Consider the following 12,540-nt stretch of genomic DNA (forward strand, 5'->3'; position numbering starts at 1 on the left):
TAGTGTTATGTTTTGGATTTCATATGAGCGTAATGTTGATAACACACTGATGTTTTTAGTTGTTGCTAAGTAGTGTTTTCAGTTTCTCATGCCCAGCCAGTGACAAGGCTGGAGGGGCACAAGAAGTTGGGAGGGGACACAGCCAGGGCACCTGACCCAAACTGCCCAAAGGGGTATTCCAGACCATGGGACGTCATGCCTAGTACATAAACTGGGCAGATGGCCAAGGCAGGCGGATCACTGCTTGGGAACTAACTGGGCATCAGTCGGTGAGTGGTGAGTAACTGCATTGAGCATCACTTGTTTTGTATATTCTATTATTTTTATTATCATCATCATTTTCCTCCTTTCTGTCCTATTAAACTGTCTTTATCTCAACCCATGAGTTTTACTTTTTTTCAATTCTCTCAGACTGACTGAGCAGCTGCGTGGTGCTTAGTGGCCAGTGGGGTTAAACCACAACATCTAGTTACATAAAAAATGAGAAGAATCACTATCATAGGTACTACGTCTGAGGTCAATGATCAATCAATTGATTGATTGATAACTAGCTACAAGGCCATTTTTATTTTCTTTCTTTTGCAGTCTAACTCAATAGCAAAAGGCGAAATGGAGAAAAACCATTAAAAAGATCTTCTTTGGATTGTTTTCACAGATTGTATCTGAACTATGAGCAACCTTGGATGTATTCCCTGATCCTCTGGCAAAGAACCTTGCACCATTCTTCAGCTAAAAGGCAGACTGTTAGACATCTGAACAGTAGCTTCATGTTACCTGACATACTTATCAGTATAATCAGTTAATGACATAGCTGAACCTTCCCCTGTCCATACAGGAGAGGTGCTTTAGTCCAACAGAAGAGCTGCACAACTTTCCTGTCTAAACAGAAAACTTATCTTCCTTTATCAATTCCAAAATACCCAGCTGTGATGCTCTTGACTATGATTAATTGCATTTGGCACAGCTTTAACAAACCTTCAGAGAAGAGAATTGTATTTGCTATATGCAAATACATCATCAGTTCAAATAGTTGCAGGTATCAGATGATGATATTTGAACATAGGAATACTTCTGTGTTTCCCTACAGTTTATTCTTAAGGTAGTCACAAAACAACTTTGCCATAGTAACATTAATTAACATTCATTCAGTGTGCAGAGATCAAAGTAGCTACTATATACAAACATCCCAACAATAACAAAACAGCACTCACAGTTATTTACAACAAACTTCAATAGTCTCACCTACACAAACCAAAATGCTGCCTTTCCTTCCCCATCTCCAAACCCACATACTTCAGTAAAGCCCACTTCAGTATATGAAGTAAACTGTACAGAGTTTCTGTATGATCAGTCTACTTCAGCAGCAGGCATGGGAACAGACTAAAAAGGCTCCGAACAAATTTCCCAATACCTGCATGATCCTCGCGTCTTTAACCCAGCCTCCACTACAGCAGCACCAGGTAGCCTGGGAACTCAACCACCGGTAACACAGAATGGTCTAATACTGGTACAAAAAAAACCTCTATGGCAGTAAAATCACTGCACAGGCTTTCTACCTCCAGGCAAATTTACTTTCCCTCATGCCTCAGACCACAGAGAAAAGGAGGATAAAATTGTTTATTTGGTGTTACAAGAATAGAGGAAATATTTAGGTGGCAAGACATGAAGATGCCTGCAGATACAGTCTGGAGTGAAAGGCATTGTTAATTTAACCCCCACAGCCACTTCGGAAAACTCAGCGAAATTGTGTTAAATATATTAATACATGACAGAAAAGTAAAGAATGCATGTGCAACACATGGCTGTGTCTTCATTAATGCCAGATTACCATCTGGTATACTACCATCTGGTATGATCACCATGCAATACAAATTTACCCCCGAGCAGGTGCAGACACAATCACATTTCTGTCGAGTTTGCCAGAGCACAGGATGCTGCATTCATACCAACTTCAGATCAGCTGATGGAGGACGAACAATACCTGGTCTGGCATTGCCAGAGTCATAGAGAGATAAACAATATTTGACAGAGCAGAAAACCTACTAGTTCAAGGTTAACATTAAAATTGGGGCTGACGAGGTACATTTACATGAGATGTTTGCATAGTGTGGTTATGGGTTTTTGATCTGCTGGTGAGTGCCCTAAAGACGTACTGTTGAATCAACACTCTAAATCAATCCAGTAAATCAGTGTCTGTAGAATGGTAACACAGCATCCTCCTCCCTCTATACTGCTCTATCCCCATCCGAGATCCAAGAGCTTTCAGTCTTTTCTCTAACTCTGCAGGGAATCTCACATACTTTGTGTTCATGTCAGCAGTTAAAACATATCTACAGTAGAAGAGAGAAGGGTAGAGAAACTAAAAACTTCCACATTAAATACAATTTCACACATGCATAGGAGAAAATAAATGAGAAAAAACAAGTTAGGATTACAGACATAGCTGCTTAGATTGCCTAAATGAGACAATACGTATTATCTCATCTGGCAGTTTAGCATGACTGAAATGAAACATAATTTGTAGTTGACGCCAACTGGCAGGAGACAGACAAATGTTCATGGTTAATTTTTGTGTTTTGTTAAAAATATACTTCTGTCTTAAATTATAAGGAAAACGAATAGTAGGCTTTCGATCTGCAAAGTACAAGATTTGCAGATGCTACCCTGAGCTTCTAACTCACAGAAAAACGTGTCTTGAGTTTTTACAATTTAAGAAGACAAATCTAAAATTATGCCAGTTCAACTCTTCTAGCCAGTACCCCCGTCTCCAAAAGCAGCCAAAAGCAGATGTCTGGGGAAGAGGATAAGAATAGTGTAAGCGTTTAGTCATACTTTCCCCAAATACTCTCCAGCCTCCAATAATTTGCAGCTCAGGGACTTTCAAAGCCAGAGGTCATGCTTATGTATTTAATAATCCCCTACAGACTTTTTCTTCCATTCATTTCGACCAGTCTCCCTTTGAATCAGTACAAGTTTTCAGTATCCACCACATCCTGTGGAGTTACACAACTTAATGATATGTGCATGAAACAAAAGCACTCTTTTTGCTTGTTTTGAACCCAACACCTGCTAGTTTCATTTCCATGCTCTTTAGTTGTTGTACTCAGAGAGACAACAAACAATTGATCCTTATCACCCTTGCCATGATGTTCATGTTTTTATAAAACTATCACTGCATCCTCAGTTGCCTCTTTTCCTCGCCAGCTTAACTGTTCTTTGTATGGAGGGTGTTAGGCATCTCTGATTGCCTTTGCAGTGAACAGAAAAAGCAAAATATGCACTTAGTCTTTCTACTATGGTTTTACCTTCCCTCAATGTTCTTTTTATTCCCCAATAATCTGTTGGTCTTACAGACTCTCTGTAGCAGACTTCCTGCTCCTCGACTTATTTCTCAAGTACTTTTCTAACTTGCCTTCTTATGGACATGTAATTCCGCCAGAGTTTGATCCTTCTGTTTTCCTCTTTCACATACAACTTGTACTTTTTTGACTACAGCTAATACCCCTGAAAGCACATTTTTCAACAGGCTTTGATTATACAATGAACTAGCATCAATATTACATAAATAGGTAAGGATGGAGGCCAACAGTTTCTTGTGGAAATATTTACCTCCATCACCTGTGAATTAACGGAAAGACTTGAGTAGAAAGGAGGTTTCCCTCTGAGCATTACAATCACCATGAATTGCTTTCCCCAGTCCACAGGACTACCAGGAGTCTGGTGAATTTTTCTTTCCACAGATCCTTCAATACATGTGGCTAATTTAAATCACCTGCACTACAAGGAAAATACTTTGTCTTAAAATTTCTCTCCTCTACATTTCCTTCCCTGAAAATAATCATCACAAGCAGAAAAAGGAGACTTAGTTAAAAATTTCTTCCCTTTTAAGATTCCCAAAGAATATTTGTTTCAGTATTTTCAGGATCTGTATGATGTGATAAAGTAAGCTATTCTATTACCAGACCATGTTCATCTAGAAAAAGTAGCATGTTTATTGGAGGAAAAGATGCGAATTCAAAATGACAAACCAGAGGAATTACCTGAAAAAACAATGTCATCTTCAGCAAGAACATGTGCAAGATGCTACAGTTAGGCAAAATAACCAGCTATAAAACAACCATTAAAAACAATGTCTTAGAACATGTGTCCTTGGTTAAGGATCTGGTGGATCACTGCCTGACCATGAAAAAGAGTCACAGTGCTGCAAAAGAGACACACATCATGAAAGTAAGTATAAAGAGGATCCCATTCCATTTTATTCAAAATCATTAAAACCTCAAGTGGAATACAGTCTTGGCAGAACAAAATAGATGTGAAATAATGGACAATAACCCAAAGAAAAGCAACTGAAATAACTGATGTACAGAAAAGAGCACCTGTGAAGTCAAGGAATTGAGCTTAAAGAAATAGCAGGCTATGACAGTTAAGAAGAAACATAATAAAAGTCTTTATAAGCCAAAAAACAATTATTTGCTTTGTCCAAGACAGATGCAGGATGAACAGTATGGTGTTAAACTGCAACAAAAAAGGTGTGAATTGGATAACATGAAAAGAAAATTTTCTCAGCATGATGATGTAAGAGAGACTGTTGTGTTCCTTAGAACAAAGCACTGATGACAGACACAGATCATCCTAACCTGAGGCAGATGAATGGACTAGATGACTTCATAAGGCCTCTTCCAGTCTTGTCTTTTTATTATCTTTTCCTTGGGACCTGAGGCAAACAAATTCTTTTCAGCGATTTAACAGAAAGGAAAAAAAAAACGGGGGGCAGGCTGGGGGAGGACACAGGATGTACAGGGCTGCCTTGGAAAAAATGAGGTTACAAACAACCTGCTCACACATCAACTATTCATTCAGACCCTTTCCCTGCCCAACTACAAGTAGCCTGTAGAGAGAAGGGAAGACTAGCAGCCAAGAGCTGGAGAAATTGTGCTGAAAGCGTGGACTTCTCTGACCTTCTCAAGACATTCTTTAAATGTGGCTTGGAAACAGATGCATAATATGGAGAGTACAGTGCATAGATGCATGTGCGACACTCCTGATGCACACTGAAAGCAACAGATTGCACATCTACTGTGCAAAGAATGCAATGTGCAACTGAAAAACTAGGTAAACTCTGCTGATATGGGCTGGTCAAGCACCAGTGAATTAGAACATTCCTAAGGCTCTGGTTTAGACTGAACTCTCACTCTTTCATGTTAATACATCCCATTCTTGCACTGAGCAAGCTCAGGAAAGGCTGGCTATTTCTGTACTCCAAATTTGGCTGCGATGAAAGGCAAGCTCTAATTCAAGCTGTCAGGGCTGTCATGGAATGTGGTCTGGGTCACTTAGATATAAAGATTGGTTGAAGGTAATTACACTGATTTTATGCAGTCATGATCATGACTAATGACTGAGTAAACATGTATGCGCAACACAAACCTCATGCACATTTCTGCAAACTGGATACCTCTGCTAAATTATCTAGCATCTCAGCAGAGCTATCAGCTGGGCAGTCTGTGGAAAATCTTGCACACCAGCTGTCATGTACTATGTCTATTAGTAGCTTAAAGAAAACCTAAAACAAAGAGAAAAATGAGATCTTTGTTAACTCTTGAAAGGTAAACCATACCAGAGCAACACTGTCCTGAGAAAAATCGATGCAGAGAGAGACACAACATTGAGTGAAACTTTCTATTGAGCATAAAACTGTAATTTCATTATCCTGCCAAACTTGGCCCACCACTTAATGTTGAACTCCTAAGTTAAAACAATCTTCTAAAAGCACAGAAACTGATGCCTTGAACAAAGGCAGGAGAATAAAAATTTTACTGTATTGCTGTACTAACAAACTTTTACTTGCTTGAAAACTTCAAAATTTTGGTATGTACTAATTAGGTAACAAAAACTTTGAGCTTTGTCATTGGTATGTGTTGGAGGCACCAAGAGACAGGAGACCTCGGGCCTGATGTGCATCAACAGACAAGAAGCCTTGGGCCTTGATGATAAGCTTTGAGCTCTGCTGAGTTTTTGTTATTAAAAATTGCCAAGGCCAGTTAACTAGGAGAAAGAGATGACCCGCACTGTGCGTGACCAAAGGGTGGACACTATGTAAATGATAATAAGTATGAGTGGCATAACATAAATTTCTGCTTGTTGTAGGTAACGGTGCACAGAATAGGCGGAGCAATCCCCCGTACACCCAGCACTGCAATAAAGAATGCCTTCTTTCTAAAGCTCCAAAATCAAGTCTTAAGAGAGTTTCCTTGACCAGCTTTTTTGGTAACAAAACGAATCAACAAATATGACTGAATTTAATATTAACATATGTGCAACTAATCTCAACATGTGAAAGCTATAAAAGAATACATTACCATATTTAGACTGGAACTCATACTTGAAATTTTCTTGTAAACTTTAAAATATTCAGACTTGCCTGTGCAGAATGATGCTCAGGTTTTATCGGGTGTCTGTTCTAAAACAGTTACAATTGCTGAAATTGTCACGATGACCACATATACTTACTGCCTTATTTTGTGAAATAAGTGAGTTCCATAGAAGGCTAAGAGAGCTATAGTATTTGCATGAGACACCCTCCACCATTTGTATTACAAGCACAACTCAATACATACTATTCATCAGTACTACATAGTTGTGCAGAAAGATGCTGCCATTCTTTGCAAACAAAGAAGTCACTTCAGAAATTCTGTACCAATCTTGCTTTAATGAACTCCAGACATCTGACAAACTACTCTTATCTGCAGCACCTTCTCTTTTACAGGTACTTTACTGCAGGAACAGTGACTATATTTATTGCACTGCATATATATCACTTATTTAAGGAAAAAAAAAACCCACCACCCCTATAGATGAAAATATTTTTTCGTTACAGCTTTCCCTCCACAAAATTACTGTTTGCACAGAACATATCAAAGCAATACACACACATGCTAAGAGACAAAACAAGAGTACATAACCATTAAAATAAAGTTTCTCTCAAATGCATTTGCCAGCATATTAAAACTGGTGCATTAGCACCATCACATGCTTTAGTGATGAGGTCAGGTTTTGACAAATGAAAGTTCAATGAAAACTCTGAAAAACCTGTTTACAATGATCCCAGACATAAGCCTTGCAAGCTGCAATTCACTGACCTATGTAAACTGATTTGGCTTTCAGATAATCTCCCAGTGAATGCTATTGCAAAATCTATAAACACAGATGGCACCAACTGGCAACCTGTCTGCAATCTCAACAGAAGATCAAACACAGAGACTGAATTTATCCTCCCACATCACAGGTGATCCTTCCCAAACAAGTTTAAGGGATTGTGCCCAGAAGCTGAACCAAGAAAGTTCTGTCACAACTACCCAAAGTCTCAGCCATCCCAAGAAGCTGCACTGCTTGAACAAAGCTGGTTTAAAAACTGTATGGCTCTTAATAAACCAATGCAGCATTCAGTTCAAACCAGGCCCAGGTTATAATTGCTACAATTATCATGTTGACCATTTCTATTAGCATTAAAATTACAAGATTTTTTCCTAGAGCACTGTAACAGAAGAATCTACTTGGGATTAAAAAGAATCCTGCAAGATGAAAAGGCCAACAACCTACAGTCAAACTTTAAAATAAATTGTACTATTAAAGCCTATTATATAATTTTATCTACAAAACTTACTCATCTGGAACAGAGTGACAGCATTAATACTGTTATTGGTGAATTGTCATAAATGATGCAGGAGAATACATACAACATATGCAATGTCGGGTGTTAGCAAATATGAAGGTCAATTAGTGAACTCTAAAGCTAATTCAAACCCAAGATATTTTCACCAGTAAGATGTTAGATACTATGTATAAAACACGAATCAACAACTCCACAGTCTTTAATAAGACAGTATTAAGACAAAGTAATTTGAAATGGAGCACTGACACCAATGACAAAGGAGGCTGTACAGCTGCCTCAGCAATATTGCTTCATTAATCCTTTCTAAGCACTAGAAGCCGTATAAAGGTAAAAATGAAAAGATCTGAAAATCAGCTTAAAGTAAGGCTTCCTTGTGTGTCTGGGTTCATGCATTATAGTTCTCTCACTGGCTGCAACACAATATGACACATTCTCCAAGACATTTTTTCCCTCTTTCTATAGTATTTCATTTTCATGGTTTATCATTTAGTTTCCATGCTTTCACCATGGGCCTCAAAGAAACCCTCAAAGAAAACCCCAACCAACAACATTTAAACCAATATAAATAAGAAATGTTTTAAGGAACAAATATCACTGTAGTACTCTGTTCATGCAGCTACAGCTAAAACATTCTGCATTCTCCTTTGAAGAGCTCATATCTAACTTTACTATACAGCTCCAAGCTGACAAAGATAGTATGATTATAAGGGCCAGAAGACAAGAGAAACTGGAGAAATTAATCTTTAGCAACAGACTGTGATTTTTTTTTTGTTTTTTTCTTTTTAATTACATATACTGAATCAGAAATTGGATCCTATTGATTGTGTAACCAGCACAACAATCTCTAAAAGTCTTCTGCTGTTATTTATTTGTGCTCATTCATGGAAAAGGTAAGTGCCCAATTGCTACATGTATTCCCTGAGTTCAGAATTTCAGATATATTCCTGATCCACTTACATAGATCGGGCACATTTGCAGTCATTTGCTTGCTTTTGCAGTAAATTCATATTTATTTTTTTTTCATTGTGGATTTTGTTTTCTTTGGAATTACCTTCCACAAAATTATCTTCTAGGAAAATACTTCTAGGAAGATTGATTATTCTCCAATTAACTGGGGTTGAAATGCTTATCCATGGTTTATGTTTGACCTCTTAAAGTCTAAACATAGAGAGAAACAAAGGTAATTTAAAAAATTTAAGACCTCAGATCAGCAGTAAAAAATTTCCAAAATGCATTAACTAGTTTCAATAATATAACATGAAAATGACTGAAACTATTTCCTTTACTTAGAAGACTGTTTAAAAATAAAATAATAGAACTGTTGTTTACACAGCTTTCAGAGTATCTGACCATACCTCCCCAGCAATTTTAAAAGACAAGTGATAATAATTCTAGTTTTTTATCTGGGCTTTACAAGGCCTTCCATTCAGCTTAATTCAAATTAATTTGTATGTAGGATGATGAATGTGGAAGAACACAGCCTTTTAGTTCCACATTTCCAGGACAGATTTTAGGCACCATGACCCAGGAGAATCCTGTCAATTTTTGTGAAAGCAGGAAAACCAGAAGGGAGCAATAATCTAAGCAAAAGTCTCTGGCATCATTTTAACAGACTTGTCAGCTATAATCACATCAGCAATTGTCTCTGCATCAAAGAAAGGGCTCTGAGAGCCAGCAACACCTTCCAGCCGCTGACCACCTTTGCCCTTGTTCCCACGTGAGTTCAAAATGTTGACACCCCGAATGATTTATCCCCTAAGCAGAAAGCAGAGAAATGGGAACTGTTGTGGGGGAGGGGAGGCACCGAAAACAGAGAGGAAAGCGGCAAGTGGGAAGACACAGAAAGCCACTGTTCATGGGGAAGGAAGGAATGGGAATACAAAACGGCTTCTGTCATTGCCAAAAGCCACCAGCAGTTCAGAAGTTGATCTTTCCTCTCCTCCCTGCAGGCTGGATGGTGTGGAGGGTCAGCCAAGAAGAGGAGCTGTGTAAGCTTGTGCCTGTGCACGAATGCACACGTGTGCATAGGAAGTGAGGACAGTTAGGGACAGCAGAGCAGCCATCCTCACCCCCCCTCCAAGCATCACCAAACAGCTCTGGGACTGTTGCCTGGTGAGGGGCAAGCCCAGCTGCTTCGGTACGGACTATTCCTATGTGAAGAAACTCTTTTCTTTTCCTCTTCCAACGAACTGGTTTTAAGACGCTGAGGGTGAAATTCCTAGAAACTGGTAGTTGCCTACAGTGGATAACCAGGAATCTTACATCAGCTAGGAGCTGCCATCCTGTGTTCAACACATGCCCTCGTCACAACCACCGTTTCTCTTCTACCGGGACGCCATCCAACTGGTACTGAATGTCTAACAAAGGAGAAGCTTCTGGAAATACAAATTTTGATGAATAATAATTGTGGTTTTCACATCACTCAGAAAAATAATGAATCTTCCTGTTCATGTAATTATTATTTTAACAGTAATGTCTACACCGTATGCAAAAAAAAACCATTGGATTTCTTGCCTGGTGCCAGCTATATGGTCACCTGCAGCCCAGTCAGGTTCTGCTGACACAATAGCATATAGCACTTAATATGTCACTGTCCTACTGTATTACAGAACATCACAAGCAATTTTCACAGCTACAGGCTAGAACATGAAAAAGGATCACGGCAATTACTGGCTTCCTTTCAGTCTTTGCCAGCAGTATTCCTGATCCAAACTTACCAGCCCAGCACAATCAAGAGTGACTTAGAAGATGTGGAGGAATATGCTTTGATTAAATAGGTAAACAAAAGGACTATAACATTCTTATACAGAAATGCTGTGTCCAGTCCCAGCGATTTATACTCTTAAAAGCAAATGACACACTAGTGCTACTTGCCTGACATGCGGGTACATCATCACACAAGCATTTCCCAGAATGCTTAATAAAAACAGATGATTAACTAAAAAAAAAAAAAAAAAAAAAAAAGATAAAGTGGGCAATTTCCTACATAGTGATTAAACCTACTTCATGACCCAGACAGAGGAAATTTGTAAAGAAAGCAGTAATGTGATTAAGCCTGGAGTGGCTGTAACTAGCATTTGCAATGAAAATTGAGGAATGGTCCCATGAAACTGTCTCAGATAAAACCCTCTCATTTAACAACTGCCCTAACAGAGCAGGCTGATGGTCTATCTATATCTTGCATCTAGCAATGGGTGGACATGGAGAAAATACTTAAGAAAGAACCAGAGATTAATTTGGATTCTATTTTTGTAGCATGTTTTATTCAGAAAAATAAACTGGAACACTGATTTTAGTGTCACTGACACTTTCTAGTAAGCCACTCTTTGTGCACAGCATATATTTAGGGCTCGATGACTTACAGCTCTATAAGGTTTCTGTGACCAAAGCAAGCCCCCAAAAAAAACAACGGGGCTCCTTGCACGTGTGAGCTTCTGCAGCCAGAACCCTCCCACTGCAGGACTGGGACCGAGCAGACATTTTCATTAAGGTATCTATAATGGTGCCTAGGGATGTTTCCCCGAGAAAGCCAAACCTTTTCATTAACATATATAATATTTTCTTCTAGATGAGGTCAGCTAGAGCTTTTAAAATGTTTTCAGTTATTCCTAATAACACACCTCTCATCAGGATGCACACACTCGCAGCGTCTCGTCTGCTTACTTCTGGCTTGCTGTAAACTTACTGCGATGGAGCAACCCAGCCGGCTCTGCCACCAGGTACTGGCAGGACGCGCACTTGCACGGACACAGCACTGCCAGCCCGTGTTGTACCTGACGTTGCTCCAGCGCACCCGCAACTTCTGAGTTACGGGATCCAATCTCAGCGGTGTGTTACCAAGTTCCTTTAGAGCGACGCCTAAACTACCAACAAACCTTCACTAGTAACTTGTGCCATCTACTTCTTGCCCTTTCTTGGAGGGCCCCTAACAAACAAAATAGCCCCACTCCCCACACCCCCAGGACCCGAGCCCCTAAAGGCGAGGGGAAGGAAGAACACGGCGGAGGGTGGCAGGCGCCAAGGTGAGCTCTGAACCCTCGCTCCCCCAGGCAGCTCGCCGAGCAGACGGGCGGCCCCCGTCCGTCCCCCCACAGGAGAGGCCGCAGGTGCCGTGGCCGGTGGGTGCAGGCCCGGCTGGGAGCAGCCCAGCTCCCGCTCCTGCACGAAGCCGCCGAGGGACTCCCCCCGGCGGGCGGCACTCCCGCCGTTCCGCCCGGCTCGGGTGCCCCCGTCCCCGCCCCGCTCCCTGCGGCGCTTCCCGCAGAAACGGAACAGCAGGGAGGGAGGGCGGCAGCCCCCGCCGCCCTCCCCGCGGCGACCGACCCGCCGCCAGCAACCGCGACCGCTCGCTGCTGCCTACGTGTGCGCGGGGCACCCCGTCCCGCCGCCGCCGCCGCCGCCGCCGCCGCCGCCGCCGCCCCCAGCCCGCTGCCCGCTGCCCGGCGGGGGCTGGCTGCTCGGCGGCACCTCCGCGCCGGAGGGAGGAAGGCAGCCCGGCGGCTCCAGCCGCCTCGCCGCCCCGCGGGGAAGGGGCGAGCGGCTGCCCTCCCGCCCCGCCGCTTCCCTGGCGGACGCCGGGCGGCTCTCGCCGGCGCCACAGCCCCGTCCCCGCCGTTACCTCGGCGCCGTGCCCCGTCCCCGCCGCGGCACTTTCCCGGCCCGTCCTGAAGTCCTGAGACTACAGCCCCGGTCCGGGGGGAGCTGCAGCCCGGCCGCCGCAAGAGCAATGAATGGAAACGCGCCCAGCGGTCCCCGTCCCCCCTCTCCCCCTCACAACTTCAGCGGCGGCCCCGCCTCACCTCCGCCGGGCGGCAGCAGCAGCAGCGGCGGCGGCTCCTCCGCGCTGGGGCTCCGCTCCCGCCGCCTCC

General features: G+C 42.1%; 1 protein-coding gene across 1 annotated transcript in view; it reads right to left on the minus strand.

Moving 5' to 3' along the window:
* The window catches only part of LHFPL2 (LHFPL tetraspan subfamily member 2), a 126,432-nt gene extending 114,112 nt beyond the window's left edge, over positions 1-12,320 (minus strand). Inside the window, exon 1 of the mRNA XM_049794449.1 lies at positions 12,291-12,320. The gene's annotated coding sequence lies outside the window, so the exon portion shown is untranslated. The remainder of the gene's footprint in view (positions 1-12,290) is intronic.
* Positions 12,321-12,540: the final 220 nt, after the last annotated feature.

Source organism: Accipiter gentilis, chromosome Z (genome assembly GCF_929443795.1).
Source record: "Accipiter gentilis chromosome Z, bAccGen1.1, whole genome shotgun sequence".
NCBI lineage: Eukaryota > Metazoa > Chordata > Aves > Accipitriformes > Accipitridae > Astur > Astur gentilis.